Raw genomic sequence first — 16,170 nt, 5'->3', positions numbered from 1 at the left:
AAGTTTTGACTCCTTGCATTGTGGTAATATCATTCCCAAATAATAATATATCATCCACATATAGTACAAGGAACATGATAGTGCTCCCACTAGCTTTCTTATATACACAAGCTTCATCACCATTTTTAATGAAGCCAAATTTCTCGGCTTCCTCATTAAAACGATGATTCCACATTCTAGATGCTTGTTTCAATCCGTAGATTGACTTCTTTAACTTGCATACCTTTTTAGGATATTTTGGATCAACAAAACCTTCAGGCTGGACCATATAGACATCTTCCATAAGATATCCATTTAGGAAAGCGGTTTTGACATCCATTTGCCATATTTCATAGTCGTAGTGAGCAGCAATGGCAAATAATATCCTAATAGACTTTAGCATTGCCACTGGCGAGAAAGTTTCATCATAATCAACCCCTTGAGTTTGAGTGAAACCTTTTGCTACAAGTCTAGCTTTGTATGTATCCAAGTTTCCATGTATGTCGGTTTTCTTCTTGAAAAGCCATTTGCAATCAACTAGCTTGGAGCTAGGAGGTTGCACAACAAGTTCCCAAACTTGGTTTTCATACATGGATTGCATCTCGGCGTTCATGGCTTCCTGCCATTTATCTTTATCAATTCTTGATAAAGCATCTTTGTAGTTTGTCGGTTCATCCAAATCAACCGTATAGCAACCTTCCACGAGAAACCCATATCTCTCGGGAGGATTACTAATCCTACTAGATCTTCGAACGTCTTGTGTACCTTGATCATCCACTTGATCATTTTCAACATCCTCATGTTGAGTACTAGTGCTAACCAATTGTGTATCATCGGCTTGATCTTGTACCTCTACAAGATCTATCTTCCTTTCACCATCACCTTCCATAAGGAACTTGGTTTCAAGGAATTCCGCTTTCCAAGCAACAAATACGGTTTGCTCGGATGGATCATAGAAGTAATATCCCATGTCATCTTTGGGATATCCTATGAAGATACACTTTGTGGATCGAGCAAGTAGCTTATTTGCTACATAACGCTTAGGATAAGCTTCACATCCCCATACTTTCAAGTATGAAAGAGAAGGAGGTTTTCCAAACCACATCTCATGAGGAGTTCGTTCCACCTTCTTGGTTGGGGCCATATTTAAAATACGAGCCGCGGAGCTTAGACAATAACCCCAAAATGATAGAGGTAACGAGCTTCTTGCCATCATAGATCGAACCATATCCATTAGGGTTCGGTTCCTCCTTTCGGAAACTCCATTAAGTTGGGGTGTTCCGGGTGGAGTAAGTTGTGAGATAATCCCACAACTCCTAAGATGATCTTGGAAGGCATCGCTTAGGTATTCACCTCCTCTATCGGTACGTAGTACCTTAATTGTCTTATTGAGTTGATTTTGTACTTCGTTTTGATATTCTTTGAATGCTTCAAACGTTTCGTCCTTGTGTCTTAATAAGTAGACATATCCGAAACGACTAAAGTCATCAATGAAAGTAACAAAGTATCTTTCACCTTTCCTAGTCATGGGTTTAAAGGGTCCACATACATCCGAATGTATTAATCCCAATAAATCTTTAGCCCTTTCATAGGTCCCTTTGAAAGGTGCTTTAGTCATCTTGCCTTGTAAACAAGATTCACATACTTCAAACGAATCCATTTCATTTGATTTCAAAAGTCCATTCTTTTGAAGTGTATGTATTCGGTTCTTGTTTATGTGACCAAGGCGACAATGCCATAAGTAGGAATCACTCAAATCCCTTTTGAGTTTCTTGGTGCTTGTATGGTACATTGAGCTACTAGATGATGTGTCATCATGAACCAATTCATAAATTCCATTTGAAGGCGAAGCCTTGAAATAGAATACATTATCTTTAGAAACATGAATATCATCATCAATAAAATTAACAACGTAACCACATTGTTTTAAGCGAGAAATAGAAATAATGTTTCTACACAAATCCGGAGCATACAAAACATTTTCTAAAATAAGTTCCAATCCGCTTGGAAGCTTCAATATAAAATCTCCTTGAGCTTTAACATGCACCTTTGCACCATTGCCCATATAGAGACTTGATGTTCCCGCCTTATGATCACTTCTTTTGAACCCCTGCAAAGAATTGCAAATATGAGTTCCACATCCAGTGTCTAATACCCATGTATTAGAAGAAGTAATACTTAGCTCTATATATACCATATATATATTACCTGAGGTTTGCCCTGCATCCCTCTTGTCCTTCAACTCCTTAAGGTAGACCGGACAGTTTCGTTTCCAATGACCCATCTCACCGCAACCGAAACATGGGTCTTCCTTGGGGTTTGCCTTCTCGGTGACCTTTTGCTTCTTGGCTTTGTTGATGGTTGGGGCAACCATCTTCCCCTTCCCTTTGCCTTGATAGGCGGGTCCTTTTCTCTTAGCCACCTTTGGCTTAGAGGTCTTACCTTTGGACCCACCTTGATCGATTGCTAACACGGGTAAAGCCCTTTTACCCATGCTAGTTTCCGCCGTTCTAAGCATACCGTGAAGCTCACCTATGCTCTTATCCATCCCATTCATATTGTAATTAATTACAAATTGATCAAACCTTTTTGATAGGGAATTAAGGATAAGATCGGTGGCTAACTCATTAGATATGTTTAGGTTAAGACGGTTAGCACGATCGATAAGGCTTTTCATCTTAAGTACATAAGATGAAACCGATTGGGTATCGTCCATACGACAAGCATGTAGCGCCCGAACCGTTTCGAATCGCTCGACACGCGCTTGTTGAAGGAACATCTCCTTCAATTGCGTTATCATGTCGTATGCACTATGATGCTCGAAATCCTTTTGGAGTTCGGGTATCATAGTCCCAAGCATTAAGCATGAGACTTGGAGGGAGTCGTGGCAATACTTATCGTAAGAGGCCATTGCATCCACATCATTCTCATCCGGTTGATCGGGAATGGGGTCCTCAAGCACATACATTTTATCCTCTTGTTTGAGGACAATCCGAAGATTACGGAACCAATCCATAAAGTTTGTATGGTTGAGTTTGTCTTTCTCTAAGAGAGACCTTAATGATAGGTGGTTTAGGTTAAGAGGTGCGTTTGGAATGTTGTTGTTGTTATTGGCGGCCATCTACAAAATAAACAAGGTTCGTTTAAGTATCGATTTTAGATTTAATAAACAATACCCTTTTAATTTGTTTTATTTAAATATTAGAATCCAACGGTAAGTCAAATTCCGGTTAGGTGACCTTTATCCCGTCATTTGATTTAGCTAGGTAGTCATAATGACAATTGCAATCCTTTTGCAACTTCTAATTTTATGGGATCATGCAATCCTTTTGCATGGCATATTAATCCCATCAAACGCCTATTTGTTCCTCATGCTTCGGTGACCCTAAGTTCATGATTCCCAAATCAAGTCGTCCTACTTGTGTAGACATGTAGACTTAACATACAAGTGGTTAGGTGACCTTTATCCCACATGTATGCAAAGTGTACCTTATTCATATTAGTTCACTCATGACGGTTAGGTGACCTTTATCCCATCAAGAGATTCCTAATATGTCTAAGTGTTTCCACAAAAGGATGGCGTTTAACTTGTTTACCTTGTATTAGTTAAAGGGATTTTATGTTTTCTACATTCTAGTTTTAGAAAACAAAATGCTATACACCAACATGCATTTGGTGTGTAGTGTTTTATGAAAAACCTATTTTCATGTCCTTTTAGTAAGCCAATTACTAGTTATAAACCATTTCATATGTATGATCCTTATCATGTTCTTAATAACCGATTATTAATGTCCTTTTAGCCGTTTTTAATTTAACCATTTAAATTGACGTTTTGCATGTCGTTAATAATGTCAATTTTAACCAATTTAAATTGCCATTTTAGTTTGTTGTTAACTTGTGTGATTAACTTGTAGCATACAAACATACAATCCACATAATCATACAAAACAACCACGCATGCAAAAATCATATGTTCACAATCAAGCCATTTAGGTAGACATTTGTTTAGCCGAAAACAAATGCCACCGGTTAAGGGGTTATAACACAAAGTAGGAGGTTTTAACCTCCCACTTAATCTTGCATCCAAATGCTTCTTCATGTGTTCTTCAAGTCTTCATCATCTTCATCATTTTACAAAATATATCCTAATACATTTTGTCTAGAAAATGAAATACAACCTAATCTATTTTACATACCAAATATAAAATAAATTACATAGCCAAATGAATATAATTACAAACCAATTGAATAATTATTACATGCCTTTTGAATGAATGATAATACATACCAAATGAATCATAAATCAACCAAACACACATGCATGCAACACAAGGTCAAGGCTAGGATTGTGAACATTACATACAACCAAAATTAGACCAAATGGAAGAATCCAAAAAACCATTTTGGGTCTCCTTAAATTCGGCCTAAATACCAAACCCACCCAAACCCTAAAATTTTTGCATTCTACTATCATGCATGTTCATAAAATGCAAAATATAGTGGGTTTAACATATCATCTCGAAGCATATTTCATCAACTTCGGCTCTAGATACCATTGTTGGGATTTAACAATTTTCATGATACTTAAAACCATTTAAGAATCAATTAAAAGCGGAAGCATGTAATTACCATTTTGGAACATGTTAATCTTTAACCAATTAAAGTTAAATCCCAATTAGGATCAAGTTGTGATATATACTTACAAACTACAAGCAAGTAAAGAGATTATACCTTCTCCAAGCTAGGTAGTAAGTGATGAAGATGATGATGTTGAATGGAGCTTCAAATGGATGAAACCTCAAGAGATTATACCCCAAACTTGTAACCAACACCTTGTACTTTGGTTAGGATTTAATTTACACTTGAGATAGACTTGCAAAAAGGAAAAATGAACTCTCCCACCCTTAGGAAAGGTCACGGCAGCAGCTCTCCAAAATGAGGGAGTATGCAGAATTTTTCTTGCTAGTTTTGATGTGTATTGCATGTGTGTGTAGTCTCCAAGAGTACCTAGATACTTATTCCTCTTGAAAATGCAAGTAGCCATTCAAATGGGTAGTCAAATGGCATGCATACATGGACTCCAATGCCACTCACAAGATGTAATTAAAATAAGTTTTATAAAAGATTAATCTTTTATAAAACTATTTCATAATACTTACATTCTTTAATTTATATAAACATTATATATATAAAACCAATTTATATAAAGTGTAATATAAATTAACTAATTATTTAACCTATAAATAATTAAATCCATATTATATAAATTATTCCATAATTTATATAAATACACATCAAGTAGTATTTAAGAAAACCATTTTTCTTAAAGTTCAAGTGTCGCGTATTTGATCAATGAACCAATCGTTAAAATCAAATACAAATAAGGTGTCGGTAAGTTTGTTATTGGGTATGACCCGACTTGGATCATAACACGTCAGCCACATTAATTTAATATGTCTCTCGGGCATACGAAATACCTTCATAATTAATAATAATAATTAAATATAATAATTAATAAAAATAATACTTTTAATGTTATTAAGAATAATAAACATTCTTAGTAATAAAAATTAATATTAATAACAATGCCAATATTAATAATAATAATAATTATATTAAAATCATAAAATTAATAATAATAATAATACTAATATTAATTATAATAACTAATTAATAGTTTAAGTAACATGTTTTATGTTATCTTAAGTTATCTTTCATAACAACTAATTCACATAATAGTTTAATTTATTATATATAATTATTTACATACATTTTTATTTACGATTTAAGGTTCGTGAATCGTCAGACTTGGTAAAAGGGTAACTGATTATCCGAATATAGATTTCAAACTTTCTAGACTCAACATTACAGATTTTGCTTATCGTGTCGGAAACATATAGAGATTAGGGTTTAAATTTGGTCGGAAATTTCCGGGTCGTTACACTATATTACATATATTACACCATACGAATACAACTATCTTATTCCAACTCGCTCGTTTCTTCTTCTTCAATTTTGATTCATTTTGCCAAGTTTCTAGGGATATATGATGTTCCCCTAATACTAGCTGTCGTTTTCCACAACGGTTTAGAAAAATCTGGTGGTTTAGAGGTTACCGGGTCATTGTTACAACTTAAGGACTTCGGGGGTTGACGATACATATAAAGTTCATCGGGGTTGGAATTAGATTTCTCTATTTTTATGCCCTTTCCCTTATTATTTTCTTTTGCCTTTTTAAATTCAGTTGGGGTAATTTCTATAACATCATCGGAATTCTCGTCGGAATCCGATTCATCGGAGAATTGGTAATCCTCCCAATATTTTGCTTCCTTGGCGGAAACACCATTGACCATAATTAACCTTGGTCGGTTGGTTGAGGATTTTCTTTTACTTAACCGTTTTATTATTTCCCCCACCGGTTCTATTTCCTCCTTCAGTTCCTCCTCTTCCGGTTCTGATTCTTCTTCCGGTTCTGATTCTTCTTCCGGTTCCTCTTCGAGAACTTGTGAATCAGTCCAATATATATTCGACTCTTCGTTATTATTAGGTGAGTCAATGGGATTTGTGCTAGAGGTAGACATCTATCACACAATATCAAATATGTTAAGAGATTAATATATCACATAATATATACATGTTAATAATATATAGTTTCTAACAAAAATGTTAAGCAATCATTTTTAAAGAAAACACGGTCGAAGTCCAGACTCACTAATGCATCCTAACAAACTCGATAAGACACACTAATGTAAATTTTCTGGTTCTCTAAGACCAACGCTCGGATACCAACTGAAATGTCCTGATCTTATTGATTAAAAACGTTCCATATTAAGTGATTTCGTTGCGTGGTATTGACCTCTATACGAGACGTTTTTCAAAGACTGCATTCATTTTAAAACAAACCATAACCTTTATTTCATAAATAAAGGTTTAAAAAGCTTTACGTAGATTATCAAATAATGATAATCTAAAATATCCTGTTTACACACGACCATTACATAATGGTTAAAATACAAATATGTTACATCGAAATCAGTTTCTTGAATGCAGTTTTTACACAATATCATACAAACATGGACTCCAAATCTTGTCCTTATTTTAGTATGCAACAGCGGAAGCTCTTAGTATTCACCTGAGAATAAACATGCTTTAAACGTCAACAAAAATGTTGGTGAGTTATAGGTTTAACCTATATATATCAAATCGTAACAATAGACCACAAGATTTCATATTTCAATACACATCCCATACATAGAGATAAAAATCATTCATATGGTGAACACCTAGTAACAGACATTAACAAGATGCATATATAAGAATATCCCCATCATTCCGGGACACCCTTCGGATATGATATAAACTTCGAAGTACTAAAGCATCCGGTACTTTGGATGTGGTTTGTTAGGCCCAATAGATCTATCTTTAGGATTCGCGTCAATTAGGGTGTCTGTTCCCTAATTCTTAGATTACCAGACTTAATAAAAAGGGGCATATTTGATTTCGATAATTCAACCATAGAATGTAGTTTAACGTACTTGTGTCTATTTTGTAAATCATTTATAAAACCTGCATGTATTCTCATCCCAAAAATATTAGATTTTAAAAGTAGGACTATAACTCACTTTCACAGATTTTTTACTTCGTCGGGAAGTAAGACTTGGCCACTGGTTGATTCACGAACCTATAACAATATATACATATATATCAAAGTATGTTCAAAATATATTTACAATACTTTTAATACATTTTGATGTTTTAAGTTTATTAAGTCAGCTGTCCTCGTTAGTAACCTACAACTAGTTGTCCACAGTTAGATGTACAGAAATAAATCGATAAATATTATCTTGAATCAATCCATGATCCAGTGTATACATATTTCAGTATTGATCACAACTCAAACTATATATATATTTTGGAATCAACCTCAACCCTGTATAGCTAACTCCAACATTCACATATAGAGTGTCTATGGTTGTTCCGCAATATATATATATATAGATGGATCGACATGATAGGTCAAAACATTGTATACGTGTCTATGGTATCTCAAGATTAAATAATATACAATATAAGTTGATTAGGTTATGGTTGGAATAGATTTATTACTAACTTTCACGTAGGTAAAATGAGTAGTTTTTATCATTCTTGTTTTACTCGCCATTTCTTCGTTTCTAATCCATTTTGAGTGATTCCAGTGGCCACGGTTTCATATTGAACTTAAATTTATGAATATAAATAGAAAAAGTATAAGTTTATAGTCGGAAATACAAGTTACAAGTCGTTTTTGAAAGAGGTAGTCATTTCCGTCGAAAGAACGACATCTTGATGACCATTTTGAAAAACATACTTTCACTTTGAGTTTAACAATGATTTTTGGATATAGTTTCATGTTCATAAGAAAAATCATTTTTCCAGAAGTATAGCTTTTAAATCAAAGTTTTTCTTAGCTTTTAATTATCCCAACCAAAACAGCCCCCGGTTTTACTACGACGGCGTATATCCAGTTTTATGGTGTTTATCGTGTTTCCGGGTTTTAAATCATTAAGTTATCATATCATATAGATATAGAACATGTTTTTAGTTGATTTTAAAACTATGTTCTAGTGATTACAAGTTTATAACGTTGAATAAGACAGCTTTTTATGTATGAATCGAATGTTGTTATGAACATCATTACTACCTCAAGTTCCTTGGATAAACCTACTGGAAATGAGAAAAATGGATCTAGCTTCAAAGGATCCTTGGATGACTTGAAAGTTCTTGAAGCAGAATCATGACACGAAAACAATTTCAAGTAAGATTTCCACTCGAAATAAGATTGTTATAGTTATAGAAATTGAATTAAAGTTTGAATATGATTATTACCTTGTATTAGAAAGATAACCTACTGTAAGTAACAAAGGTTTCTTGATCTTGGTTGATTATTTGGAATGGATTTAGAAAACTTGGAAGTAAACTTGCAATCTTGGAAGTATTCTTGATTTTATGAAACTAGAACTTTTGGAATTTATGAAGAACACTTAGAACTTGAAGATAGAACTTGAGAGAGATCAATTAGATGAAGAAAATTGAAGAATGAAAGTATTTGTAGGTGTTTTTGGTCGTTGGTGTATGGATTAGATATAAAGGATATGTAATTTTGTTTTCATGTAAATAAGTCATGAATGATTACTCATATTTTTGTAATTTTATGAAATATTTCAAGCTAGTTGCCAAATGATGGTTCCTACATGTGTTAGGTGACTCACATGGGCTACTAAGAGCTGATCATTAGAGTGTATATACCAATAGTACATACATCTAAAAGCTGTGTATTGTGCGAGTACGAATACTGGTGCATACGAGTAGAATTGTTGATGAAACTGAACGAGGATGTAATTGTAAGCATTTTTGTTAAGTAGAAGTATTTTGATAAGTGTCTTGAAGTCTTTCAAAAGTGTATGAATACATATTAAAACACTACATGTATATACATTTTAACTGAGTCGTTAAGTCATCGTTAGTCGTTACATGTAAGTGTTGTTTTGAAACCTTTAGGTTAACGATCTTGTTAAGTGTTGTTAACCCAATGTTTATAATATCAAATGAGATTTTAAATTATTATATTAGCATGATATTATGATGTATAAATATCTCTTAATATGATATATATATACATTAAATGTCGTTACAACGATAATCATTACATATATGTCTCGTTTCAAAATCATTAAGTTAGTAGTCTTGTTTTTACATATGTAGTTCATTGTTAATATACTTAATGATATGTTTACTTATCATAATATCATGTTAACTATATATATATATCCATATATATGTCATCATATAGTTTTTACAAGTTTTAACGTTCGTGAATCACCGGTCAACTTGGGTGGTCAATTGTCTATATGAAATCTATTTCAATTAATCAAGTCTTAACAAGTTTGATTTCTTAACATGTTGGAAACACTTAATCATGTAAATAACAATTTCATTTAATATATATATAAACATGGAAAAGTTCGGGTCACTACACCTACCCGGAGACATGATTCATGAAATCTTGTCTAGAGTCGGTCAGAATTCCTCGGCACAACTATTTAAGGCGAGATCAGTTTATAAGACATTCGAAGAACGTTCCAAGAATGCATTGGTTTATAAAAGGCTTTCATTCGAAAGATGGGGGATATCACATTGGGAAATCCATAAGTTACGATGTGTTTACTTTGACGCATATATTGCGGGGAACCCAAATGCTATTTTACGCAACGGGTTAAGAAATTATTTTGACTCAATATATCCGAATATAGGACTTCGTGATTTAGAAAAAGCAGCTAACATGCAACATAAAGAAGCATGTTATGCTTACGGGTTAGTAATGTTCGCTTCTCACCAAAGTGAGAACAAGAACATCGGGCTACAACTATTAAACAAAACATTCCCACAAGTGACGGAGTCGGTAATTGGGGTAAGAAATGAGGTTTTTAGATCGTTACAGGACTGTTGGACATTACGTAACCCTCGTCCCTTTGACGATGTTACAACACGCTGTCTTATCAATGGCCATAACGGTTATGTTCCACAAGACCAAGGATGGGAAGTAGTCCTACTAAAACCAGAATGCATGATTTGTTTCTGGACGTATGAATTACGTGTCTTTATTGCCTTTGCTGAACAACTTGTGTACTAGCTAGAATTATCTTCACAACCATCTTGTATCAAATTTATTGTGTGCTATATTTCATGCTATATGTAAAATAAGCGGTATTGTAAGTTTGTAAAATATTGTGTAAAGGTTTGAACGCGAAATATTATTATAATCAGTTTTTCATATAGAATTGTAGTAGTTGAATTGTATATTAGCTACTAAGTATGAACTTAACGGGTAGGTACTACCCAAATTTAAACTTATAAAACGCTAATATGAAGAAAAAGCTTTTATAAATGAGTTCATATTATGCTACGAGATACTATTGACTACTCTTAATATTCTGTATGATTAACTTGTTTCATTTGACTATTTTGAAGGAAATGGCACCAACTACTCGACACACCTTGAATATGAGCGAAGAGGAATTTCGTGCCTTTCTTGCTTCAAACATAGCCGCAGTACAGGCTGCGTTACATACCAACAATTACCTTGGATCTAGCAGTACAGGAAATCGTGTAGGATGCACCTACAAAGAATTCACTGCCTGCAAACCTTTGGAATTTGATGGAACCGAAGGACCGATCGGATTGAAACGGTGGACCGAGAAGGTCGAATCGGTGTTTGCCATAAGTAAGTGTACTGAAGAGGACAAAGTGAAGTACGCTACGCATACCTTCATAGGTACTGCATTAACATGGTGGAATACCTATCTAGAGCAAGTGGGACAAGATGATGCTTACGCACTACCGTGGTCAGCATTCAAGCACTTGATGAATGAGAAGTACCGTCCCAGAACCGAGGTCAATAAGCTCAAGACAGAACTTAGAGGGTTACGAACCCAAGGATTTGATATTACCACGTACGAAAGACGATTCACAGAATTATGCCTATTGTGTCCGGGAGCGTTCGAAGATGAGGAAGAGAAGATCGACGCGTTTGTGAAAGGATTACCGGAAAGAATCCAAGAAGATATAAGTTCAGACGAGCCTGCCTCCATACAACAGGCATGTAGAATGGCTCACAAACTAGTGAACCAGATTGAAGAAAGAATTAAAGAACAGACTGCTGAAGAGGCCAATGTGAAACAAGTCAAAAGAAAGTAATGCTAAAAACGAACATATATTTCATAGCATTATTCCTCAAGAAAGACAAGCTTTTAGTTGCAATTGTTCTATTTACAAGTGATATTCGTTTAAATAATAAAAGGTGAAGACAAAAGACAGATTCGACGATTTGAAGACGCAAACGACCAAAAAGCTCAAAAGAACAAAAGACAATCAAAAAGGTTCCAATTATTGATAAGAAACGTCTCGAAATCACAAAGAGTACAAGATTCAAAACGCAAAGTACAAGATATTAAATTGTACGCGAGGACGTTCGAAAATCCGGAACCGGGACCAGAGTCAACTCTTAACGCTCGACGCAACGGACTAAAAATTACAAGTTAACTATATATATAAATATAATATAATATATAATTAATTATATTAATTATATATATATTATATATATATATTTAAAACCGTCGGCAGCAGGAAACTCCAAGGGTGTAAACTGAAAATACCTCTCCGCGACTCGCGGAGTTTGAAGGCCATTTTGCCGCGAGTCGCGGAGCCCCAAAAATCATTCCTGGCTATAAATCAACCCGAATTCTGATCAAAATCATAACATCTTTTTTCTCAATCTCTCTCAATATATACGAGTAATATATATTTATATTTATAATTTATATTTTAATTTTAATTCTAATAATAAGGGTATGTTAGCGAATGTTGTAAGGGTGTAAGTCGAAATTCTGTCCGTGTAACGCTACGCTATTTTTAATCATTGTAAGTTATGTTCAACCTTTTTATATTAATGTCTCGTAGCTAAGTTATTATTATGCTTATTTAAAACGAAGTAATCATGATGTTGGGCTAATTACTATAATTGGGTAATTGGGCTTTGTACCATAATTGGGGTTTGGACAAAAGAACGACACTTGTAGAAACTAGACTATGGGCTATTAATGGGCTTTATATTTGTTTAACTAAATGAAAGTTTGTTAATGTTAATATAAAGATTTACAATTGGGCGTCCCTATAAATTACCATATACACTCGATCGGACACGATGGGCGGGGTATTTATATGTACGAATAATCGTTCATTTAACCGGACACGGGAATGGATTAATAGCCACTAGAATAATTAAAACAGGGGTGAAATTGTAGTGACCCGAACTTTTCCATGTTTATATATATTAATTGAGATTGATGTTTACATGATTAAATGTTTCCAACATGTTAAGCAATCAAACTTGTTAAGACTTGATTAATTGAAATAGGTTTCATATAGACAATTGACCACCCAAGTTGACCGGTGATTCACGAATGTTAAAACTTGTAAAAAAACTATATGATGACATATATATGGTTATATATATAGTTAACATGATATTATGATAAGTAAACATATCATTAATTATATTAACAATGAACTACATATGTAAAAACAAGACTACTAACTTAATGATTTTGAAACGAGACATATATGTAACGTTTATCGTTGTAACGACATTTAATGTATATATATCATATTAAGAGATATTCGTACATCATAATATCATGATAATATAATAATTTAAAATCTCTTTTGATATTATAAACATTGGGTTAACAACATTTAACAAGATCGTTAACCTAAAGGTTTCAAAACAACACTTACATGTAACGACTAACGATGACTTAACGACTCAGTTAAAATGTATATACATGTAGTGTTTTAATATGTATTTATACACTTTTGAAAGACTTCAATACACTTATCAAAATACTTCTACTTAACAAAAATGCTTACAATTACATCCTCGTTCAGTTTCATCAACAATTCTACTCGTATGCACCCGTATTCGTACTCGTACAATACACAGCTTTTAGATGTATGTACTATTGGTATATACACTCCAATGATCAGCTCTTAGCAGCCCATGTGAGTCACCTAACACATGTGGGAACCATCATTTGGCAACTAGCATGAAATATCTCATAAGATTACAAAAATATGAGTAATCATTCATGACTTATTTACATGAAAACAAAATTACATATCCTTTATATCTAATCCATACACCAACGACCAAAAACACCTACAAACACTTTCATTCTTCAATTTTCTTCATCTAATTGAACTCTCTCAAGTTCTATCTTCAAGTTCTAAGTGTTCTTCATAAATTCCAAAAGTTCTAGTTTCATAAAATCAAGAATACTTTCAAGTTTGCTAGCTCACTTCCAATCTTGTAAGGTGATCATCCAACCTCAAGAAATCTTTGTTTCTTACAGTAGGTTATCATTCTAATACAAGGTAATAATCATATTCAAACTTTGGTTCAATTTCTATAACTATAACAATCTTATTTCAAGTGATGATCTTACTTGAACTTGTTTTCGTGTCTTGATTTTGCTTCAAGAACTTTGAGCCATCCAAGGATCCATTGAAGCTAGATCCATTTTTCTCTTTTTCAGTAGGTTCATCCAAGGAACTTAAGGTAGTAATGATGTTCATAACATCATTCGATTCATACATATAAAGCTATCTTATTCGAAGGTTTAAACTTGTAATCACTAGAACATAGTTTAGTTAATTCTAAACTTGTTCGCAAACAAAAGTTAATCCTTCTAACTTGACTTTTAAAATCAACTAAACACATGTTCTATATCTATATGATATGCTAACTTAATGATTTAAAACCTGGAAACACGAAAAACACCGTAAAACCGGATTTACGCCGTCGTAGTAACACCGCGGGCTGTTTTGGGTTAGTTAATTAAAAACTATGATAAACTTTGATTTAAAAGTTGTTATTCTGAGAAAATGATTTTTATTATGAACATGAAACTATATCCAAAAATTATGGTTAAACTCAAAGTGGAAGTATGTTTTCTAAAATGGTCATCTAGACGTCGTTCTTTCGACTGAAATGACTACCTTTACAAAAACGACTTGTAACTTATTTTTCCGACTAGAAACCTATACTTTTTTTGTTTAGATTCATAAAATAGAGTTCAATATGAAACCATAGCAATTTGATTCACTCAAAACGGATTTAAAATGAAGAAGTTATGGGTAAAACAAGATTGGATAATTTTTCTCATTTTAGCTACGTGAAAATTGGTAACAAATCTATTCCAACCATAACTTAATCAACTTGTATTATATATTATGTATTCTTGAGATACCATAGACACGTATACAATGTTTCGACCTATCATGTCGACACATCTATATATATTTCGGAACAACCATAGACACTCTATATGTGAATGTTGGAGTTAGCTATACAGGGTTGAGGTTGATTCCAAAATATATATTGTTTGAGTTGTGATCAATACTGAGATACGTATACACTGGGTCGTGGATTGATTCAAGATAATATTTATCGATTTATTTCTGTACATCTAACTGTGGACAACTAGTTGTAGGTTACTAACGAGGACAGCTGACTTAATAAACTTAAAACATCAAAATATATTAAAAGTGTTGTAAATATATTTTGAACATACTTTGATATATATGTATATATTGTTATAGGTTCGTGAATCAACCAGTGGCCAAGTCTTACTTCCCGACGAAGTAAAAATCTGTGAAAGTGAGTTATAGTCCCACTTTTAAAATCTAATATTTTTGGGATGAGAATACATGCAGGTTTTATAAATGATTTACAAAATAGACACAAGTACGTGAAACTACATTCTATGGTTGAATTATCGAAATCGAATATGCCCCTTTTATTTAAGTCTGGTAATCTAAGAATTAGGGAACAGACACCCTAATTGACGCGAATCCTAAAGATAGATCTATTGGGCCTAACAAACCCCATCCAAAGTACCGGATGCTTTAGTACTTCGAAATTTATATCATATCCGAAGGGTGTCCCGGAATGATGGGGATATTCTTATATATGCATCTTGTTATTGTCGGTTACCAGGTGTTCACCATATGAATGATTTTTATCTCTATGTATGGGATGTGTATTGAAATATGAAATCTTGTGGTCTATTGTTACGATTTGATATATATAGGTTAAACCTATAACTCACCAACATTTTTGTTGACGTTTTAAGCATGTTTATTCTCAGGTGATTATTAAGAGCTTCCGCTGTCGCATACTTAAATAAGGACAAGATTTGGAGTCCATGCTTGTATGATATTGTGTAAAAACTGCATTCAAGAAACTTATTTTGTTGTAACATATTTGTATTGTAAACCATTATGTAATGGTCGTGTGTAAATAGGATATTTTAGATTATCATTATTTGATAATCTACGTAAAGCTTTTTAAACCTTTATTGATGAAATAAAGGTTATGGTTTGTTTAAAAATGAATGCAGTCTTTGAAAAACGTCTCATATAGAGGTCAAAACCTCGCAACGAAATCAATTAATATGGAACGTTTTTAATCAATAAGAACGGGACATTTCAGTTGGTATCCGAGCGTTGGTCTTAGAGAACCAGAATTTTGCATTAGTGTGTCTTATCGAGTTTGTTAGGATGCATTAGTGAGTCTGGACTTCGACCGTGTTT

This window comes from Rutidosis leptorrhynchoides, chromosome 10 (assembly GCF_046630445.1).
Source record: "Rutidosis leptorrhynchoides isolate AG116_Rl617_1_P2 chromosome 10, CSIRO_AGI_Rlap_v1, whole genome shotgun sequence".
Lineage (NCBI taxonomy): Eukaryota > Viridiplantae > Streptophyta > Magnoliopsida > Asterales > Asteraceae > Rutidosis > Rutidosis leptorrhynchoides.
Note: the sequence above shows the minus strand (reverse complement) of the source record.